The sequence below is a fragment of the Meleagris gallopavo genome, chromosome 19 (assembly GCF_000146605.3).
Source record: "Meleagris gallopavo isolate NT-WF06-2002-E0010 breed Aviagen turkey brand Nicholas breeding stock chromosome 19, Turkey_5.1, whole genome shotgun sequence".
Lineage (NCBI taxonomy): Eukaryota > Metazoa > Chordata > Aves > Galliformes > Phasianidae > Meleagris > Meleagris gallopavo.
Window position 1 is genome coordinate 746,910 of NC_015029.2, and position 23,540 is coordinate 770,449.

The window sequence follows — 23,540 nt, forward strand, 5'->3', positions numbered from 1 at the left end:
TTTTTAATTTAGCTTAAAACAAAATGAGAAAAATCTGCTTGGAACCCAAATAGTCTCTAGCCGAAAATGTGGTGTCTAGCCTGAAAAACAGAGGCTTCTGGACACCATGCCAACAAGCGCAGGATTCCCATGGACCTGGTGTTTCTCAAGCCCTTAATGTGGTTCAACTTAGGCAAGTGGTTTTAGGATTCCCAGTTTAAAATCTACAACACACATCTGCAATTCATTTTAGTTTCTTATTTTATTTCTTACTTCTTCAACCAACTCCAAATCGTTTTACGAGTTCTTGCAATCCGGTACTAATCAGTTACTCATGCTGCAGGAGTTCCCGCTTCCTCAGAAGGGCTCCCTTTGCACAAGAAGCCAAGCTGTGCATTTCATCAGCTGCATTTCACCAGAAACAACAGTAACTACCTGATAAAATAAGAACACTTGGCAGTGCTCAGTGCATGACTCCCGGACATGAAAAACTTCTACTCTAACCTACAGAACAATGTTCTGCTCCTTTCTTCTATCTGAATTACTGAATTAAATCAAATGTGACTTCTCTACTAACAATATAATGGTCTATTTCTGAGACAGGGATTTGATCGAGTGGCTTCAGTTTAAGAGTAAGACTTGGAAAAATTTTTCATCCAGCAGTAAGGAAGGAATTCCTGCATAAGAAACACGACGGGGTTAAAACTTCAAATAGAAGTGTGCCAAAAATTTGACTTTCAGTATCTGCCCTCTGAACAGCTAATCTGTTAGAAGAAATGCTGAGAAGACATGGCCAAGTAGGGCAGTTATTCTCAGAAGCAATTTTGAGTTGGTAAGAAATGCTAACACGTGACAGAGCCTGCCTCCTCATTGCTCCTCTTGCTTAAAACACAGCTTGTCTGAAGAAGAGACTCATCTTCCTCAGCAGCAGCAGTGAGGCACCCTGTAGGCAGAAGCACGACTACACCCCACTCAGCATGCAGCTAGTTAGAAACAGGTGGCTGAAGCAGACACGTCCTCTTCTTCACTGCAATGCAAATGAAAGCTATAGGTACAGGGTAATTTCTGCTCTTGGCTTCCTCAACGAGGTTAACTACACTAGCAATACAGAGACGCAGTCAATGGAGAATAACACACTTTCCAGGAGTCCAGTTAGCCTGTCAGCAGCCTCCCTGTAACAAGCCTCCAGTTCTCTGTAATTTCCGTGAACTGTGTTGGTGACCAACAGACCTGAATGTAATAACATTACATCGGCACATTGCTCGAATTCTCCAGCTGCTGGTGGATGCAAATGAAACTCTGCCGGCTTCACTGCGTACTTTGGTTCCATCAATTTGAGGGTCCAAGTGTAGAAGGGAACGAACACAGGGCTGTGCTTCTGTAGTTTTCAGTTTTTCCACCTGAAAATATCACAACTGCTTCTCTTCCCAGGGTGCCCTCAAGGTGAGGCTTGTGAAGAGCTCAAAGATGAAGAGCAACAGACTCAAGTTCAACCAAAGAGTGCTAACTAGATATTAAAGTTGGGAGGAATTCACAGGAGTAATAAAAAACAGACACGCAGAAAGGTTATGGTGTCTCCATCCCTATAGACAGAGCAAGGAATAGGCCCCAAGAAGCCTGATGCAACTGAAGCTGGTCCTGTGTTGGAAAATGAGGCATGGGTAATCTCCAAAGGTCCCTTCCTATCTAAACCACATTGTTATCCTATGACTTTCATTTATGACCCCTCAAATTAAACATGTGGGGCTGCTGGATGGGCAGGATGCAGGATTACCAGCACAGAGACAACACCTGGTAGCTCATCTCCAACGTGTGCAGCTCAGATAACAAAACAATCAGCTGAGCTGTGGTTAAAGGCAGGTGGCAAAATTCTAGCCATGCAAGGGAAGGAGGATAACTGCATCCCTTGTGGCATCTCAAAAAAACCTCCCAGCTGGATTCTCATAAAGCATCCTGGGAGGTCACTTGCAAAGGGCATGAATACTGTGCCTGTGCATGCTTACACACACACATACACACACACACACACACATACACACACACACACACACACACACACACACACGACTGGGCAACAATATTTAATTTTTGTAAGTGGGGGCTATAAAAGATTGTGGTTTTGATTCATTTGATTGCTGAGTCTTAGGAACAACGTAGGATTATTTAATGTGATAAACAAATAAGCAATTGCAAAATAATGCAATTGTTACTCTAGTTACTCTTGAAGCACTCCTGCTGGTAAGCCCAGTTGGTTTTAGGCTCACTCAGTGTGTTCTACATGTCCCTCAGTGGTGAAGCAGCAGGAGCTGTATCCTTCACCATGAAGCTTGCTTCAGTGTACCCTTCCAGAAGCTCTCCCTATGTCTCCAGATGCTCATTCCCACATTCATGACAACTAGTCAACTCTGACATCTTTGCCAAGACGTTTTCCCCTGTTTCATCAAATATCAGATGCCACTGAGACCTGAAGGCACTGAGGGAACACTGTCATCATTCTGGAGGTTTGCCAAAGGGAGAAGCAATGCCATTGGCAGCATGGCATTGAAGGATTCTGTATAAGAAGGGGGTATAAAATAATGACAACAGCAATCGCTGTGGTGTTGAATTTAAATACTTCAGTGATGGAGTTATGCTCATTCCCAAGAGGAAGAAAAGAGAAATCTTAAGCCAGAGTGAATGTTAGTCAAAGCAGTAAAAGTAAGTCATTAGGAAGAAAGGTCATTTATTATTTATATTCACATCTTCAAAAGCAAAATTAGCTACAAGTAATAAAGCCTTTTTGAAGACAGACATTTCTCAGTGTCAACTTCTAGGCAAACAGACAGAAAAAGACAGTATTTGCCATCTAATACATTGGACTTCTCATGTATCTGAATTTATTAATAGATCGTAATCTGCTGCAACTGAGTTTGAACACATCTTCTGAATCTTCTAATTTAATTCATATTTAAAAAAAATCTTTATGATTGTGGCTTATGGCTCAGGCCAGGGGGAGGTCAGTCATGAGTGGTGTCCCCCAGGGGTCCATCTTGGGACTGGTACTCTTCAACATCTTTATCAATGACACAGACAGCAGGACTGAGTGCAGCCTCTGCAGTTTGCAGACAGCACCAAGCTGAGTGGTGCAGCTCATACAAAGGAGGAGATGCCATCCAGAGGGACCTGGACAGGCATGAAATATTCATGTCTCACCCACTGCCACAGTGAGGGCTTGTGGAGATCAGAGCTCTCACCCACCACCTCTCTGTTGGTGGGAGGAAGCAAGGGGCTGGCAGTGCTCCATCTGAACATGGCAGCATGGCCTGGGCTTGGAGAAATGGGGCAGAGCAGGGGAAAGGTAGACACAGGCAGCAGTAGTGGGAACATAACATATCTCTGGGATGTATCCAGCATACATCAGTGTGTAGTGATGTTGATACAACAATATTTTAGAACTACAGCACAAACGAGCAGTCTACCACCAAGACACAGAAACTCACACAACTCAGACAAGGAACCATGAGCAGGTCCCTTACCCCCTGAAGAACACCGCTGTTAGACCTTGCTTGGCCACAAAGAAACCAAAGACAAACAGTGATGCTGGTTTTGCCTTGCTGAGTTTTTCTTCAACAGAACGCTATTATTATTAAGAATCTTTAAAAAGCATCAGTTAGAAGCTGCTGTTTCTCTTGTACAGCTCACATGACAAGTACAACTTTGTTAGGGCATCTCTTACTGCTGTATTTGTTTACTTCCTAATCACAGATCTGGATTTGATGAGGAGATTCATCAGCCCAGCTGGTAGATAAAGCTCCTTTCCTCAGGGCTGAACTGCTGATCGCCTCTTTCAAGCTTCCAAAGAGACCACACCGATGATTCAGCTGTGGTCCTATCGCACAGAGGAGAGCAGGCAGAGCTCTGCTGAAGGACCTCTGAGGGAACGCACTTAGCAGTTCTTCCTATGGGAACGGCAACACAGCAGCTAGGGGACAGATTTCTCCTCATTATCCCCCCAGCTCCAGCACAGCATAACAATTAGTTGACAGCACTTCTCAGCTTCCAGGCTTTGAAGGGGAAACATTCCTCTGATTTCCTGTTTGAACAATGCAGCCCTCACTGTCTGGATCTCGCAGTCAGGTCACGCCGTGCCTGGGCCAGCTTTACTACATCTTTCCTGCTCAGTGTTTATGTTTTGCCTTCCACCCTCCACATGTTTTCTGTCTAGAGCTCTTGAAGGTAAGGCATGAGCATCAACTATTGCACAAAGCAGCATCTCCAGGGAGCTTCAGTATTCTCCTCCAGATGGCTGGGTGCACAGGACCCTCCTCTACCACCCTTGACAATCTCAAATACTGATTAATCCATGTCTAAATATGCAGATATCGTTATTTACTCTAACTTCTTTAACGTCGCATGCTGGAAAAGATTGGAAAACTCCTGGCAGTGTGTTCCTATCAAATATACAAACTGTCACTCAATTTGCCTGGCAACACTGCTGCAATGATCCATTCTCGGTCAGCTGCATTTGTGATGACAATAATGAACGCTATGAAAATGTTTTGCTGTAGCAGGGAATCAGAGTACAGAGCTGGAACGGCCCTTAACAGCTCATCCAGTCTAGCCCTTAGGCTTCAAGGCAGAATCAACTGTAGTTCCTCCATTTTAAACAATACTTGTCTAATCCACTCTTAAAACCTTTCCAGATTGGAGACTTGACAACTCACAAGGGACTAAATTCCAGTCTTTCATTATTTCTGTTCAAAACATACAGGAAAAACAGCTTACCGCTTTTGGACTGCTAACAAGGGTTACATCCTCCTTGTCCAAAGCGAATAACTCACCTCCCACCTTGTCTCAAGTCTCATTTTCTGGACCTACTCATTCAGCTCTTCTCTCTAATTAGCAGCCCCCAGTTTTCCTCTAATGCAGCATCCCAGCCGCATCCCTCCAGTCAGAGGCCCTACTGTGGCTCCGTGCTGCAGCAATGTAATTTCACCTCTTAAAGACAACTGCACGGGGCTGCTCCTCCACGCAGCGCACTGAAGCTGCAGCAGAGCACTGGTGGCCCGAGTCCAAGCAGTTCACACAACTGCTGCATTGCCACTTGCCTCCCAGTCTGCACTCGTGGGAATTCTCACCTTCACATCGAGCCTTCCACTTACCATAACAGACCCACAGCTTTTTTTAGGCCTTTTCTCCAATCTCCCCGAGATCATTTAACCTAGCACACCCCCACACTTGCAGTAATTCCTCCCCAACTCAGCTTATCAATTCCCTCTTTACAACAGATTTCTAGTTCAAGCATTGTTCCCTTGATGTGTGTCTTGAATGTCACACGCTCACCTTCACTTTCTAACCCCAAAACAATTACACACATTTAATAAATACAATGTGACGAAGTACAGTAATTCTGCATACAGTCTGAACAGTGAGACACACAGCCAATGATTACATTCAACACAAAAATACACACATTTTCCAGCAGTTTCTTTTAACTTGGATGATCTGTGGTCTTTTCACAGAATCACAGAATGGCCAGGGTTGGAAGGGACCTCAAGGATCATGAATCTCCAACCCCTGCCACAGGCAGGGCCACCAACCTCCACGTTTAATACTAGAGTATTAATGTGAATAAAATGAATACTAATACTTTCTTTTAACCCAGCATATTTTTAGAGTGCTAAGGAAGAAAGCACAAGAGTTAAGGCAATTTACAGAAACAATTCAGGAGCCTCAGTGAACAGTTTGGACTATTTTTGTCATCCTACGTGTTTTGCGAGCAATGGTGCGTTAAATTAATTTCTAGTGTAATTCAGAGCAAATGTGGCTGCAATTATTCTGCCTAATAAGAGGTTCTCATGGTTCATGCCAAATTTTGCCATGGTATTTTATCACATGATAGCATTTAGCAAGCTGCACATGATTAAATTCAGTTACGTCAGCGAAAGCACAGAACAGCTCCATACAGCTGGCATCGCATCGCTGGTTGGGCGAAATCCCTTCCATCTGCCCCGAAAGAAAGTAAAATAACTAAGATTCCTCAAGGTAATGTTTGAACTAAAAAGCCATTCTCTCCAACAAAATAGTAGCAGAATTCTATGCTAAATAAAGCATGACTAAGAACCCACTTAATGTCATGTTAATAAGCGGATAAGGAATAGAAAGGAAAGAATAAGATTAAAGAAAAGTCAGGAAAAGCAGAAACTACAAGCCAGCAGCAAACATGCTCCCAAGGGACTGCCATGTGTAAAAGCATCACTGCTGCAGCAGCTCTCTTTCCTTGCTAACTGGAATTAACAACAGCAAATAATTGTTAATAAAGGTGAAATGCCTCCGTCCTGCAAGGACTGTACCAACAACCTCCAGAACAAAAGAAGAAGCTTTACCAGGGGGATCATTTTAATGAAACACGCTGCATTTAAGCAATCTGGATTCCATGTAACGCAGGGAGGTTTTAAGTAGAGTTTTGGCAAGCTGTGCTTTGTAAAAGCTTGGGTCCCAACGAACCATGGGATTGTGCCTCAAGAAGCCCATCTGTGAGTAAAGGGATGCAGAGCTCCTCTGCTCCAGACTGGCCACGCCATCAGGCAGAGGAAGAGGCCTCTTCTGCTGCCTGTGCTTCTACTGGACCCTGTGATAATGACAGGGCAGCACAACCAGCCAGCTTACTGAAAATCCAGCAAAGAATGAAAGGATGTGCTCAGCAGTCCTTCCATCAATCCTTTGGTACGAAGGACCCATAGGACAAATGTAAAACATTAGATTTAGCTTCTTTCTTAACAGTTCAATAGTATGCGGTTGTTTTCTGTTGCATGTAACGAAGTTAACAGTTCTCTGCCAGAACGTGCAAACAATCTTAGGAGGCTGTTTTTAAATATAATCTAGGAAGAAAGCAGTTTCTGCAGGAATGAGACGGTGCTGTGCCATTGCTTTGATCAGCCCTGAAACCAACATGGAAATCAACTGTCATTTTTTACATTTATAAATGAATAGAAAAGTCAAAGTAAGACAACAGTTTTCTATTGGCCTAGACTAATACTTTTGTGTTTATAATGAAAAAAAAAATCTTCAGAAAATAGGGATGTAATATAAGCAAAATGTTGGTGCATCCTTTGTGTGTTGGCTTGTTACAGATCTGTTTATTCACTTCTGATGACTCAGTCCCACTCATGCTTGGATCACAGAACCATCTCAGTTGGGTGGGACCCTTAAACGTCATTGAGTCCAACTCCTCTCAACAAGCAGGTCTCTGTGCAGCCTTTGAGATCCACTTCAAGAAGAAGCAAAGTTACCTACCATTGGATTCAATCTCCTCAGCAAACCAGTGCAATTCTTAGTGTTCAGTGACTGCATGTGGGCAGTATGTGAAGGTGTCAAAGTGATCTGAATGCAGGAAGAATTGTTATGGTAATTAAGAAGAGGAAACAGTCAATTTTCAACTGGCAACCTAAAAAAATCCCTGAATTGAACCAGACAGCCAACTTTACTTTCAAACATAAAATGCAATTTAGCAGTTGAAAGTTTGAAAGCTTTTTAAAGGTATATTACAGAAAAAAATGTTCTCTCATACACTTTAAGCTGCCCCCCTCTTCCACAAGAACACAGGAGAGGGCTGAACACATGCTCACACAATTCCATAATAAGTTTACACATGACTTGAGCTCAGTGGACAACTAAGAGCTTCAGTGAGCACAGTGCTCATCAGTAGCAGCAGCTATTGCCATGCACAGGTTGAGATGGCGCTCCCAGCACCTCTCTCATAGCAGGGCTGCTGAGTGACAGTGCCTGCTCACCAGTTACCCTCATCCCATTCAGTATTCAAGCCAAACACTCATTATTCCAACAGGAAGGAGGTTGTGAAAGGAAAACGTGTGACACCTGGAGAGGGGAGCCTGCCTTGCAGAGGGGCTGGACTAGATGATTTCTGGAGGTCCCCTCCAGACCTACCTTTCTGTGTCTGACATTGCTCTTCCAGCACAGTGTTGTTTCTGTGCAATCTTTTTACCCCGGCTGTAAGTACACAACTGCACACACTGAGGTGAATGCATTCAGACCACAGCTCAACATTCAAGAAAAAAATTGTGTCTCTTTCCAGATGCACAGCAGCATGCTCACCAAGCGCTGCAGCACTGTGAAGCAGCTGTTCTCCAAGTAGCCTTCCTCTAAAGAGAACATCATGTTCTACTCTGCATGAGGGAAGCCAGGATTTTTGCCCTTGCTAAAACCACATACATGGAGACCCTTTCCAGGCTGTGATGCTTTACGTATCCTGAAATGACTTCCCAGAGCATTCTTTGGAAACCCTTCGGTTAACACAGACATCCCAGCCAGGAACAGACTCTTCTGGATCTCATTCACAGACTGTTACTAAAATCTGTACCAACTCATTTTTCTGGCCTCTAAGAATACTGCATGCAATTGGCTTTTCTTCTTTAAGCATTTCACCCCAACATCACTGCTAACAACAATTTCCAGACTCGGGAATAATTGCACATGCAATGTGTTTACAAAAATACCATTATTAGATTATTAGCCCAGTGAGTAAAAAATGGATACTTTCAGCAAAGTACTCACAAAAACATGCTTATGAGCACTATAGAAACTTTGCAGTGTTACTGAAATGCAATCAGAGCTTTGGTTGTTACCCCTGCATCACACTGTTTATTCTCATCAACCTTCAAAACGTGCATGTAAATTTGGCGATATTAACTCAAGCTTCAGCTCAGAATGTTACTGCTGTGCACATGTCAACTTTCACTTGTTTGACAGAAGAATCGTATAAGAAATGGGATGCATCCTACATGTGTAAGGCATTGTCACAGCCCCAGTGCAAGAAACAGATAAATAGTATTATATGGCAGCCAAAGGAAGGGTTTCAAAACCGTACGGACAGTGCTTACAAAGTTTCAACACAAGGTTTCTTCCTTGCAGTAGGAATTAAAAGAAGGTGGGATTACTGTTTTAAGAAAGACAGGGTATGTGAAAGGCAAAAGAAAAGCAGTTCCTGTTTTAAAGCAGTATTTAATGATGGCGCTGTTGAAACCTGCAGTTACACTCATAGCTGGCTCCGTTCAGGAATGTGGCAGAGATCTTCCAGTCCCCGCTGCCAGGTGGGAGCAGCCGCTTCCCCTCCATCCCCGGCCCCGAGGGGCACAGAGCGCGGCGCTCACTGCTGTGCCCCATCTGCTGCAGCGCAGGGTGCCAGCAGCACACGGAGAACAATGGCCTGGCTGGCTGCTGAGGGCTCTGGCAGTCTGGCACAGAAACAGTAAGGACTGTTGCATCACTCCTTTCAAACTGGGAACTTCAAAGTCACTTACATGACATAGGCTTTGTATTTCCTTCCAAAGAAGCAGCATTTTCACCAAGCAAACATGCATTAACTCTCCTGTGAGTGCAAACCCATGAGAACAAGCCGGGGGCAGCTTTCCTGTGCATCGGCCCAGGCTTGGAGGTTCCCAGAAGAGAACAAGGAACCTTGTTCCCCCACGAGCGCAGGTACCCACACCCCCCTTACAGAGTGCAACTGCTAAGCAAGAGCTCTCAGGTGGTGAGCATCCATCCTCACCACACACCACCCCTTTCAGCACCTTTTACAACAGCTCCAATCTCACTTTGCAAAGCAGCAACATTTAATTCCTATGTGCCACACAGCTTATGCAGATAATAATCTCAGCTGGTAGTGCTCATTAAGAAAGGTGCATCTTATGCAGCAGAAATAAAACGTACTAGTAAAATGAACAAAAGGGAAAGCAAGGATGATTTAGCTAAGTAATCTTAAATATGATGTAGCAGTATACCAATAGCTTGATTCTGTAGTTTGCCACTGAGTTAAATACATTTAAGATTGGTTTTCTAAAGTGATGACAGAACCACAGACAGGTTCATGCAAAACACACCTTGCCAGACTAACCAGAATGATTAAATTTCTTTTTTCATGAACATATAAAATTCAGGCAAAATGTCCAACAACATTACAGAAAAGCTCACAGCCATCATTTATTTAGATGCCTTTGGGAAGATACTGTAGTTTGGCTCCACTTTTCTTACATAATTCCAAACAACTGGTAAGTATGTTAAAAAACTGTGCGGATTATCCTTTTTCAAATGTTTTGGCAGAAGTCGATAAAACTGAAGAACCCTGCGTAACCTCAGGCTTATGAAAGAAAAATAAAGGAAACTGGAGGCGAAAAAAAGAAAAGTAAACTAAATGTACATTGGAAAAATGCACAAAACTAAATGGAGAAGAGTAAGCAAGAATGGCTGAGTGTGTAAAGGCATGTGTGGCACTTTCCAGAAGACAGCAATGCAGACATAGAAATGTCTGCTCTGGTCTGCATGAGGAACTGCTTGAGAAAATCTTAACCGCCTGCTGCAGTGAGCTCTGCTACGTGATGATGCATCTTCTGAGATCTTGGCATCTTCTTATCAGGGAAGCACTGTGCACAGCGTACTTGCAGCAGACCTGCCAGGGATCAGGAAGCCCTTGGGCACAGGCTAGGAGCTGAGGTTGCAGGGCTCTGGATCAGCCGCAGCACTGGGATGTCTGACTGAGCAGCACAAGGCTCGGCAGTGGAAGAAATGATGCATAACACCAAGGAGCACTGCAAGAGGCAGGCAAGGCCGCAGCGAAATGAAGCACGAGCGAAAGGTAGGCTCAGTGGCTGGGAAAAAAATCTTCAAGAGTGAGAATCAATATAGGGAATTATTCCTAAGGGAATCAGTGGAAGCGCTTTTGCGTGGGTACTTTATGAGAGACTGGGCATACCACCAACAAATGTACTGCAGGAAAGAATCAGACAATGGCAAGGAAATGGATTAAACGTGTTACTAAGACAATTTCCAGATCCGATTTCTGTGAAGAGAAGACCATGACCTCACCACTGGATCTGTGGTGTTGCCATTAAGCACTGCCCCATACAGGCCCCAAGTCCCTCACTAGCAGGGATATGGTCTTGAGACAGACCACACCAAAGACCAAAAGGGATCTGGGAGTGTCCCTTCATTGTTATTTTATTTTTGTATTAATGATGGGTCAATTTATGTCCACAGATTTTGTAAGGCAGAATTCACTGGGGATACTGAGGAGCAGAAAACTGACACACAGAATAAAGCTTTTGGGGAAAACAAGAGGTCTGAACTTGATTAAAAGGAAAAAAAGAAAAAAGAAAAAAATCTCAGAGAAGAACAGAACATTTGAAGACACACATGGAAGAGAAGCGACTCTCTTCCAAGGACAGATGGTAGCAATGGAAACACTGAAAATGGCTGGTTGGCCAAAGTGCTTTTCTGTCTTTGCCTCATCCTCTCCAGTTCACTCCAGTTCCCTGAAGCACAGCAGAAGTGCCAGCAGCTTTTTCCTATGGAGGATTCCCAAACTGTAAGGAGCACAGGAACAATGTGAGCACCTCCTGGCACCCAAGGTCACAGATGAGCCTGCTGTGTACCTACCATACGCACTTCCACGTTGGAGCAGCTGTTTCAGATGCTGCTGCAGGTTAAAACAAATGCGGACGCTTCACCTTCACCGGCTGATTGGCAGGAGTTGGCCACAACACCCAAACAAACAGGAGCTTAGCAAGCAGATAAACACTTTATTCAAGAGACCGTCCTGATGCAAACAACCACACTGCCCAATTTAAACATTCTTCCCCTCATAAGTGCTGAATTTGTCAGCCCCCCATGCAGCCTCCTAAGAAAATGAGAGCCAATTATCTTGGCAGCCAGGCCAGAGATGCAGAAGAGGATGCAGAGATGTGGCCCTGGCCTCACCGTGCCAAGCTGCCATCAGCCTTCCAAGGCAGCTGGATTGGCACTGCTCACAGCAAGGTTCTTCAGCCCTAGGCTACGCACAAGCTTAACACCAAACACAGTGCTTTGGGTAACAGGAGCTCCTCTCACCCACAGATAACTCTTGAGCATCTCTGATCTGTGTTCTGCCATCTCTTTATTTGAGTGCTCTCCAGAGTCACCCATCCCTTGGGCTAGCTGCTGGCCACTGAAGGCACTCGTAGGACAGAAGTGCAAGCGTTGCTCTCAGAGATCGGAGCACGAGCAGAGCAAAGGACCCTCTAGCCAGCATCCTGCTCCCAGAGGTGGAAAGCAGAAGAAACAGAGGGAGTTATAATGGAACTTTCTCCTACTAACTTCTTCAGTTGTTTTAGATTCACAAAGCCTCTAGCACACACTATTATGCATCAACTTTCCATAACTCGTCTATGATGCATGAAAAAGTAACTCCTATTTGATCTGTCCCAGGCGTGTCCAACCTGAGGCCGCAGGCCACACGCAGCCCATGCCAGCTGGGGCCAGCTGGAGTCTTCAAGATGGAAATCAGCTTATCTGTGCTATGTTTCAAACCATAACTACTGTGGCTAAACTCAGTCCTGTGAGCAGCGAAAAACATGCAGCCTGCTTTCCATTTTGATAAAAGAATTTCAGAATAGGTTTGAAGATTTCCCAGAAAGTCATCAATTTTTTTTGTATACTTGGGACTCCATCTTCAGTTGACATAAATACATGACCTGCAAATTGTACTGGCTGTGTAGTGTTTGTTGCAATCAGACATTCCACTCCAAGAAAAATGTGATCTCATCTCTTTACCAGGCTTTCATAAGCCCTCTCCTACCAGACAGAAATACCCCTCACTTCACAGACATCCTTCTTCATGTCATCGCTTTTTGGCACTATGTACCTTTGTGAACAACTGTTCTCATGGATGAAGCACAGGAAGAGTACAAATAGAGCAAAAATCTCTGATGAGCACCTTGAAAACTCATTAAGAATTGCAACCTCTGCCTTCAAACCAGACAGTGATGCTTCGTTTCACAAAAACAAGGTCATATATTCCAATGGTTTTATGTTTTTGTTGCCCTCATTTTTTTATGTTTCAGTTGAAAATATATATAAAAAAGAAGTTTTGTTACTTATATACATTAACTATATTGCGTATTTTATTTATACTTGCCCCAGGCAATTCCTCTTCATTCACTGCAGCTCAGGTAAGTCAGAACGTCAGACACCCATGACCTAAACCTTTCCACTGTTAATGTGAAGTCCCATAAGTCTACTATTAGAAGAGATCGTCCACAATCTCTCCCTACTCCTGTTCTTTATTTCACTAACAAACATCTACATAAGGTGGTCAGCAGCTGGGACCCTCAGTATCAAAACCCAGCTCCACCTCAGGAAGTGTCACAACAGCTGGAAAGCAGCCGAGAACAAAGAAAAAAATGGAGTTAAATGTTGAGAAATACAGATTTCTAAATGTGATCCTTTTTCAGAGGAACAAAGTTTTGCTCTCAGGAATGCTGAGAGATTACAGTTTAAAATATAAGACCACGGGGAAGCTTCATTTATTTTCTTTTGGCCATTACATCAGCAGAAAAATTATATAAATTTAGTTTTGCTCTTTTTCTTCTAGAAATATAACCGGATGGAAGCATGCAATTCAATAAATTAAACAAGCTCAGTTTGGATTTGGTAAATTGATCCACTTCTGACGAAGAAGAACACGAACATGGATCATTCTCAAAAGCACCAGCAAGACCTGCCTTTGCAGTGTCACGAAGGCTGGGCTCACTGCCTACAGCTCCACCTCCAAAGAACTCAGACATGAATGCCAGCAGTTCTGGTGAAGGCTCTAAGAGCTAACAGACTCCCCTTTACATTCATTTCTGCAGTAGTTAAAGAGACAGTGGGATAAATTCTGCTATCAGTAAGAAAGCACAGTAGCCAGTTGTTTATTTTAACATCTAACACTGAAACCTCCAGGTCATCTGCTCAAGCAAATACAGAAGATATACGGAGCAAGGCTTCAGTTAAATGAATCTGCTGAGCCCTGTATCCTTTTTACCATTATTATTAACCTACTCCTGAAACAATGGAAAAGGACCTTTCGGTCTCTTGTACAGAGGAAAATAATGATGCACATTCCTCTTAATTTAATGCTGCTGTTCCTAAAGGAGGGAATAAATACAAAATGAATAGGAGAGCTGTGACTGTGCCACCAGATCGATTCTCATTTAAATCCTTTCCAATTATAAGAACAATGAAAATATATGCCTGGAAAGGACTTTGGGGAGCGATATACTTTTAACCTCCCACAGCTGTTTGGTCCAGGTCTCTCCATGGAGCTGGGCAGCAGGGCATGCACTGTGATAAGCTGCTTCCTTCCAACTCACCCTGCAGTTCAAGAGCAGACAAAGCTGTGCTAACAACTGCATACTGCACCCAGCAATACTGAGCAGCTAGGCAAACGTTTCCAAGCCTGGAATCAGGAATTCCAGACAACCCTTATTTCCAAAATTGCACTGACCTTCAGCAATGCAGAGCTAAGAAAGGAAGATTCTGATCTCCATTCCAGCCAACTGGTAACACTGAACTGTAGTAAACAGAGTAGCTTTGAAGTTCTGCTTGCAAAACTGTCATGAGCAAGAAAAGGAAAGTCAAATAGACATTTCACACAATCTTCATGCTTTTGATATAATTGTAAAATTAAGTAACAGAAGAATTCAAGAGATTGGTTTTTCTGCACTGATAGAGCTGGATGTGTCTCTAGAGGGCAAGTGCAGTGGGGAAGGCTTAGGAAGCCATGCAACAACACTGACATCATCCAGGAACCAAGGAAGGAGGAACTGTCACAATTTTTGCTGTTTTTACTCTTAAAATTCCTTTACATTTTTAAATATTTATGAATTTCCCATAAGACTGCATTTTATGAATCCTGCACAACACAAACATTTCCTGATAACAAGAAAAAACAGAACAGGGCCCTAGGGAATAGAACAAATCTATCTGCCACAAGGATGAAACATGGTTTCCTTCTACAGGTGGCTCAGTGGCACGTGGACACCTACCAAGCAATAAGAGCAGCAGTGAGTACAAATCATGTTCTGTGAGCACCAATGTATACCTCCATGCCCCACAACTCCTGGCAATGATGGGTCCAAAATCCTCCTACAGATCTCAGCTCTACTAATACCACTATTTTCACAACGTATATTCAGTTCTTTCCAGCCATACTGATGTGTTCATGATGTCTGGGAAAGGATGCCTTCTTCAGCTGAACAAACACTCCGAGTCCATTGGGGGATCCAGTATATGTATTTACTGAGCAGTTTTAGCAAACTTTTGGCTAAAAGATAATGTATATTTAGTTAGCTGAAACAGACTGTAATCACGGCATTTTCACCTCCTGTTGTATTCACCACAGTCTTCCACCCCTCCCTCAGGGCAACAGTCAGCAGGGATCTGGCCTGGCTCCTGCTGCACAGGATTGCACAACTGTACCCCTGTGGGGTTTGTGTAAGCACAGACGGGAGACAGCAGAAGAAAACTGCTTTGCACACCATGTTGCTTTGGGGAGTTCTGGCAAATGTCTTTATACATATAGCAGACAAAGTTCGGCTTGTCCATAGTAAAATGTAGACAGTTCATTGTAAAGGACTGTAACAATGACACAGGAAATGGAAACCAAGACAAAAACAAATAAGAAAAGGGTGAATCAGGCTCAAGAACTTTGTTCCTGAAAGCAGTTTCACAACTGAGTACTCCACAGCAACATCTGAACAGGAACATCTCTATCTGGTTGTAGTCAGGCTCCCATTTTGGAGCATGTTGCCTTGTTTCCTCCCCTACTTCCCTACCAGGTCCAGGCTGTGGGTTCCGTCTCACCCGGCTGAACACAGCCTGCCAGGTCTCCTAAGGCTGCTCCTGTGGTCAAAAGTCAGATGCACTTCTAAAATGATTACTTAGCTGAAGCACTTTGGGACAACCTGAATCTTGCCCTAGAAACTTCTCTCCGCTGACTGTGAACCCTGGGGTTCCAGCTCTGCAGGGCACAGCAGGTGTCTGCATTCAGCCCCCTTTCACAGACAGGCAGGACTCTCCTCTCTTCAGCCAAACACAGAGGCTGACCTTACTCTGGGCAGTGGGAAGAGAAGCAGGTTTCAGAGCACTGCTGCACGGCAGCTCTGCTGGGCTGCTCACTGCAAAGCCTCCTTTGGGTCCTATTTAAATAAACGACACAAACCACACAAAACCAAAATACATCAACACGCAGCTGAAGGCAAATATTGAAAAGTGTGAATGCAGTCAAAGCACAAAGCCGGTTGATTTCAAGGTACAGTCACTTCTAGAAACGTCCAACAGGATTACATACCAGACTTACAGAGCTCCAACAATATGAATGCAAACTGCTTCTGATTTGAAACTGCTTGTAATTTCATGAAACTTTATCTAGCAGTATATTTCCTTGATGGAAGTTGCTCAACTGATTGCACTGCAGAATTCCTTCATAAGCATTTCCTCCATTTCTGAAATGTGTGTTTTCCATACCCGGATGTGTTTTTGCTGTTCTCATTAACATCTCCTCACTTAGACCGAGTCTGTGGCACAGAAAAACCCTCACTTGCAAATGCTTAGTAAAGAATGGCTAGAAGGTGAAACTTAGCTTTCTTTAAGTGTCCCAACCATAGCATGCTCTGAGCCTGGGGAGGGCTGTGAGCAAACTCCCTCTTGCTTACAGTTCTGGGAAATTGCAAATAAGGCAATTTCAGGGAAGACAAAGAAGTAGGTGGTAACAGTGCAACAAGCTGCAAGGAAACCAAGCTGAAATTGCTTATCACTCCCAGCTACTATTTCAGTCCAAGGAAAAAGTAAAAAAAAAAAAAAAGAATTTTAAACCAAAATGTGATTATTAAAAAAAAGATACTGCAAAGAGATTTTAAATTAGTATCAGAATTCCCTACTAAGCACGTAAACGGACAAAGAGGTGGTAGGGGACATTTTTAGAGGAATACTGTGATTCTGCAGGAATTCTGCCTTCAGAGATGATGTCTCTATGCGCAGACTAATATCTTTGTAAAGAAGTTAAAATGCAAACAGAGGTAAACAGTGTTATGCAGGAGAGGAAACTATTGTTTTAATCATTTCCAGTCTTAAAATCCCTGTCTGGTAAAGCACATTTTAATGTAAAGTAAATACTTTTTAAGTTCACCAGAAGGAAAAATTTCTTCTGGGGTGGCTTCCAAGATTAGTTTTCAATTTCTGCTATTTTTTGGAGGTGTATCTAAGAGATCAGGCTGCAGAGTTACATGGTAAACATTGTAGACAAGATAAAAGGATTTCTGTGATAGTATTTCTAAAAGATTTATACCTTTGAGCAAAGAGGAGTCTGACAAAAATCGCTCAGTTGGTAAACTCAAGAAAAACCCTGACTCTTTTTTGCAGTCTCAGCTATGGCTGTCACAAGAGAGTAACTACTGCAGAAGAGATTTCCTGCAGCCAAGTTCTACAGCATATGCCAAAATGCCTAAATTCCTGATTAGATACTGACCCTGGAACAGAGTTTGGAGCTCTCGGAGAACTCAGAGAACACTCTTACTGGTTTTTTTATGAAGACTAAACGGAGGCCAGGGCTATAAACCTAAATCCATGCTCCTTCTGCCCCCTCCTGCTCCCTTTGGCTATGGAGCTCTGTTTCCAGCTGTAAGTCACTGTCAGCCAAGGGATGGAAAAACACATTATCCAGCTTCCTCCCCCCTTCTCACAAGCAGCACCTGTACCAGCAGCTCCTCTGTGGTACCTGAGCTTGCTTCCTGCAGCCCTGGGACAACAGCCATCCTTCCCATCCTACCGTAATAAGCTGTGCTCTCAGCACTATTTCCTTTGAGGAGGCTCTTCCAAGCCACCCAGACACCCTTCCTTCTAAGCCTGTCAAACTCTAACAAATGCTCTGTGCAGCTTCCCTTAATTGAAGTCACAAAAATGGTAAGTTACAAAATGAACCTGAATTCTCATCCAAATTTTCATTTTGATGATTGCATTCTCTTTGATTTCAAGCTAAGCAAAGCTACACCTACTCTCGACACACTATCACAGGGTGACCACGCATCAGTAAAGAATTTGTACTTCTAGAGTATCCCCAGTGCCTTCAGTGTTACGAGGTTTTGCCTCAATTCTTCTTCCTATACTTTTTACAGAGACACTAAGGAGACATTGGCAGTTTTGGCCAGGAATAACCAACAGGCTCCCAGGCATCACAAATTACCTCACGCATCCTGCAGGAGTCAAGAACTCATTTCTTCGTGTACGTAAAGGCTACAGTCTTTGCCCTGATCCTGGCTATTCAAACCTTGCCCAACTGTTCCTATTTCATTCATTTCCAGTGATGACAGAAAAGCTGGGAACTGGAAAACAGACAAAATTAGAGCAACTGCCAAAATGTTCATTTATGTGCAGGTATTTTTTCAAGATAATGCTCTTCATGTCAGGGCTCCCATGAACTTCTTCCTTCAGTGATAAATGGTTCAATTCCACAAATGGAACCTGAGTTTTATGTGCTGAATGGGAACTGCTGGGAAGATTCAGGGGGTGATTCCTATGACAGAGGTGACCATTCTATCCTGCTGCTTACCCCTTTACCAACAAACTTATGTCAAGTTTCCAAGTGACAAAATCAATATAGAACATCTCTAACCTGGCTTCTTCAGCTTCAAGTGTGAAATAAAAAAGCCCTATGAAAGCATACCATCTGTGCAACACAGCAGATAGGAAAACCAAATTTACACAGATGGGAAATATCACACACTCCCTTATGTCTCTATCAACACACCAGCTTTGCAAATCTGCCCTAAATAAAAACAAAATTGACAACACATTATGTCTGAGGCCAGCAGGGCTGCGTACGCCTAGCATGTACTTGGCAGAGTCAGGATTGTTCTCTCCACTTTTAACAAACAACTCACTTATAAATGAAAAAAACTTGCTAATGTTCAAGTATTCTGCAGTGTTCTAATGTCAGAAGAATTGTATTCAACTAATTTGCCATCAAATCCATAGAGACAAAGCAGTAGGTTGCTTAAAACCTTGCAGGACTTGACACAGCCTTCTTTTGAACCACAGTAGGGACAAATAAAGATCTGGAACATTTTCTCGTTCTTTTAACTCCTTACCAATATGTGAAAGTATCATTTTAAACACATTTATTTTCACCAGTTACACTAAGTGAAGAATATAGCTGAGCACATATGGAAATGCTTAAGAAGCAGCTCCATTTTCTGTCCAAGAAGTCTGTCGGCAAACACAATAAACTCACTCACACTCATGGCAACTCAACATATTTCACAAAAACAACCAACAAAAAAAAAGTTTGTTTTCTTAAAGACCATACTTCATTTATTTTGTAGGAGGAGTATCTGAGAGGAGAGGGATTAGCTGGAACAGACAGCTACAGATAGATCCAAATACCATTAACAGAAACAAGGCACCAAAGTCAAGGCTGCCAACTCAGATTGCATCTTCATACCCCCAGTATGACATCTTGCCCAGTGGTTGGCAGCCAACAGCTTAAGAAGAGCACATGGCAGTTATATTGCCCAACATGTTCCTAGAGTTTGCAACAAATTATGGCTCATGATTTCCCTGTGCCAGGTCTCGCTTTCAACTAAACTTCATAGATCATTCTCCTAAGAACGTGTCCAACACTTTCATGCAAACTCTCAGCACTAGAGTCTTGTTTCAAAAGCTACTGCATTTAAGCATCATGCAAACTATTTCTTTTTGCTTCTTTTGAACTCCCTGCTTCCATTTGATGTACAGACTTTTTGTTACGGAATGAAAGGACCAAACAGCACAGGTCTCCTAAGGAATCCTGCAGGACTCTAATTGTAAACTCCCTCCACTCTATCAACTACTACTGCTACGTGTTTCCTCCCCTTTTAATCATCAACTAAATAGTGTTCTTTCTCACTCCATGAAAGACTGTTTGTCTTTAGAAGTTGTGGCAAAGGATCCTGTCTGAAACTGTTTGAAAATCTGAGGACTGAAACATCCTAATCCAGCTGTTTGATTAGCCTTTCCAGTCCTTTGATTTGTCAAACTCATTCTACAAAAGACATGTCGATTCTTTCATGCTCACAGAAGGTTAATCATATGCTCAATAATTCTGATCTATATTACTGTTTTGATAGAACTGCCCACTAGTAAGCTAGATTTCTCAGCATGCAGTTCCACATTCTCCCTGAAAGTCTTTTCCAAGCTGGCATCATACCAGCCCTGTCTTTTGTTTGCTGGGGTTGAGGATGTTTCCAGTGAAAGTGTCAATAACTCAGCAGTTTCTCCCTTGAATCTCCTGTGCTGTAACAACATCTGGTCCCCGCACTTCATTATTTTTCACTGCTTTCTTAAATCTTGCTGTGGTAAATCAGTTTGAGACTGGTTCTGGTGAGAAACCATAAGGAACACAGGTGCCACAGAACTAATTTCTCTTTGAGTTCCACCTTCTCCAAGTGCTTCTTTCACACATTAGAATTTAAAGGTCTAGGCAAACTTTTAGACAACCATCTTAATTTCAACACATTTGGAAAAGAACTGATACTTTTTGTACTTAGTGAAAGCTGTTCCTCTAAGTTTTTGGCCTTTCAAAGTGTTTGCTCTTTTCTATCATCCTCACTTGGTCATGACTTCAGCTTTTGGAAGGATGCCTCAAACTAAAGCCTTTCTTCCCTGCTGTTTCAGATCATAGTTTTTCTCCTCTCTCAGCTTTTGATAGGGCTGGGGCATTTGCTCTGCAGTAAAATGTTTTTAAATAATCTTCACACCACCTACAAACATCTCATCCTTTCCTCTGCTCCTTTCAGTCTCTTTTTAACAAGTTCCCTTTCCTTGGCTTGGATTTCCTCCACAAGGATGTACAAGTACGCCTGTGCTCACGCTCACAGGGGGCCACCAGTACTAAAACTGTGCACAACTCTCAGAAGAAAATCAAAAGTATTCTCCTCTTGTCTCCCACCTACGTGCTTCTCAGAGGTGCTATTCATGGTGCTTAAGAGCACTGGGATGCCAGTTTTCTCCAGTTCTGTTTTCTACTTGAAAAGCTGCATACTTTGTATTATTCTATACTTTTTTGATCTACAAGTTTTCAAAATTTTGAATCCTAAGGATTCTAAGAGTTATTTTCCTCATTTGATCTTCTTTAAGCTTCTTTGAGCTTTAAGATACCACATAATTTCCTTATGAGTTTGAGCCTCTCTTTCTTATTTATATCACATATGACTTGATAGAAGGGCGTTCCAAATGAAGTTTTCCTGCCATCAGTCTTCTTACAGCCCTATTCAACTTCACACAAAAGCCAAACTTCTTTGGTAATCCACCTTATTTCTTAAGATTTCACAATCTGCCTAGAAATACATACGCATCTGGCCTAATTTTCTACTTTCTCATGTTATGTCAATAATCATCTAAGGGGAGAAAAACTGTGCATCAAATAATGAAAAATTTCAGTGACAAAGCAGACATGGTAAATATAAATTTTAGTCATAAATAAAACAGTTCTAGAAAAGTTGGGAGGTGTTGCTTGAATAATTATCTACTGAATTCTTGCAAGAAGCATTCTAGTTTCTCCTGGACATCTGAAGTTTTTCTGCTACTGTTTGCCACCCACAAAGGCTATGTATGATAAGAAAAACAAACCAGCAAGTTTATTTTCTAGTCATTACTGTCAATAGACAAACGCTACACTAATTAAGCCAGCAACCCCAGGGGAGGAGGGGAATCTCGCATCTTGTTTCTCAGATTAAGTTGTGTTTCTGAAGAACATACATTAACATGACAATGTGCTTTATTTTTTTCTCCCTGAAGCTAAACACTAAAACACATAAGAGAACAGAGACAATTCTTAAATATCTTGAAAAAAAGAATGGGAAAAAAAGAGAGTAATTTATTATGCAGAGTTTCATAGAAGACTGGAGGCAGAGAAAGACAACAAAATAGCTGGAGAAAGGCTGCATCTTATGGACTTAGATTCTGAAAGAGAAGAGTGTATGTAGTTACAAACTGCTGTAGGATTTTGTTTCCTAAAAGCCAGAACTGTATGGCCTGCCACTTTTGAAGAATGCATTGTGCACCTCAGACTTTAGCTTGTCATGTTGAGTTTCCTCTGCTCATTCTAAGGAAAATGTGAAAACTTTTAATCGCTCATGAAAGATAATTAGTGTTCAAACATTATTAATCATCTAAGCAAATAACTTCTATTACTTCTCTTACATTATTCTCAGTACCTGCAAAAACATCCACAGGACAGAAGGAGTTTCTTCATACCAAGAAATTAAAAATAATTGCTCTCTTTGGAAGTTGAGGATCAAATACATCACCAATTGCTTTAATAACAGAATCCTAGAATGGCCTGGGTCAAAAAGGCCCACAGCGCTCATCCAGTTCCAACCCCCTGCTGTGTGCAGGTCACCAACCAGCAGCCCAGGCTGCCCAGAGCCACATCCAGCCTGGCCTTGAATGCCTGCAGGGATGGGGCATCCACAGCCTCCTTGGGCAACCTGTTCCAGTGCCTCACCACGCTCTGCACGAAAAACTTCCTCCTCATATCCAACCTAAACCTCCCCTGTCTCAGTTTAAAACCATTCCCCCTTGTCCTATCACCATCCACCCTCACAAACAGCCGTTCCCCCTCCTGTTTATCTGCTCCCTTCAAGCACTGAAGGCCACAATGAGGCCTCCCTGCAGCCTTCTCTTCTCCCAGCTGAACAAGCCCAGTTCCCTCAGCCTTTCCTCATAGGAGAGCTGCTCCAGCCCTCTGATCATCTTAGTGGTAAGGCACGGTTTAGGACCTTGAAAAAAATCAAAAGCCAACATAACCTTGGTTTATTTGCAGTACTTGCTGGAAATTAACTACAACAATTATTTAATCCTAACCCAGCTCTTCCTGTTGGTCTTCATGTTGACTCTGATCATGCAGGGTATCCTGCAAATAGTACATCACTGAAAAACAAAATCATATTTAGTGAGAAGTTTCCAAATACCTGCTATGCTAATAGCACTTTCTGCTGAAGTGACTTAAAGCTAGTGCTGAAAAACTGGGGGCTGTACAATATTACAAACACATTTTTAGATCAAGGGTTAAATGCTCACAGAAGGAAAGACAAGAAAGTTACCAGGGAGAGAACAAAAATCATCACCCCTAATATGACGCACACTAGTTAAGCAGGACAGATGATTGCAGCAAGTTATATAAGGAGTTTAAACATTACTAAGCATTTAAGTGCTTATCTTCATCCAGCTGGCCCTTTTATTATCCTGCCTCTCTTCCTGAAATTAATAAGGTTCTATGGACAGATATCTCCTTATCACACTCATCACTTGAAAGAGCTCAGAAAAGAAAATGAAAGTGATTTAAGCTCTCAGTGAACACACTGCATTTCACACCATATTTTAAATCCTCTTGAGTAACAAATACTGACTCTTGCTTGAAATCACACTAAAGAAGCTGCAGAATCTGTTAGTTTCAATTCAACATTGACTCAACCCCAGAATGAAGACTATGGGCTTTGCAGTTATGGACGCTTTGCAGGGTTTCAGAATGTAATGCCCAGCAATAAGAAAAGAAAAAAAGCAAGATCCCAGGTAAGCGAGGCTCAGCACTCTCTGTGGCCTTTGCTATGCAGTGCACAGACATTGTGTCAGTCCACGAGGTGTAGCAGCATGTAAAGGACCGAACCTCAGCACAGCCTTCTCTTATTAAGAACTTCAGTTTTATGTTTTGTTTACATTCTTCATTTACCAAAAAA

General features: G+C 42.6%; 1 protein-coding gene and 1 long non-coding RNA gene across 19 annotated transcripts in view; one reads left to right on the forward strand and one right to left on the reverse strand.

The window, feature by feature from the left end:
• The window catches only part of LOC109370451, a 1,496-nt gene extending 938 nt beyond the window's left edge, over positions 1-558 (forward strand). The window contains exon 2 of the long non-coding RNA XR_002120551.1: positions 323-558. This is a non-coding gene — a long non-coding RNA (uncharacterized LOC109370451). The remainder of the gene's footprint in view (positions 1-322) is intronic.
• Positions 1-23,540, reverse strand: part of EXD3 (exonuclease 3'-5' domain containing 3) — a 245,838-nt gene that overhangs the window by 210,240 nt on the left and 12,058 nt on the right. The gene's annotated exons all lie outside the window — the stretch shown is intronic.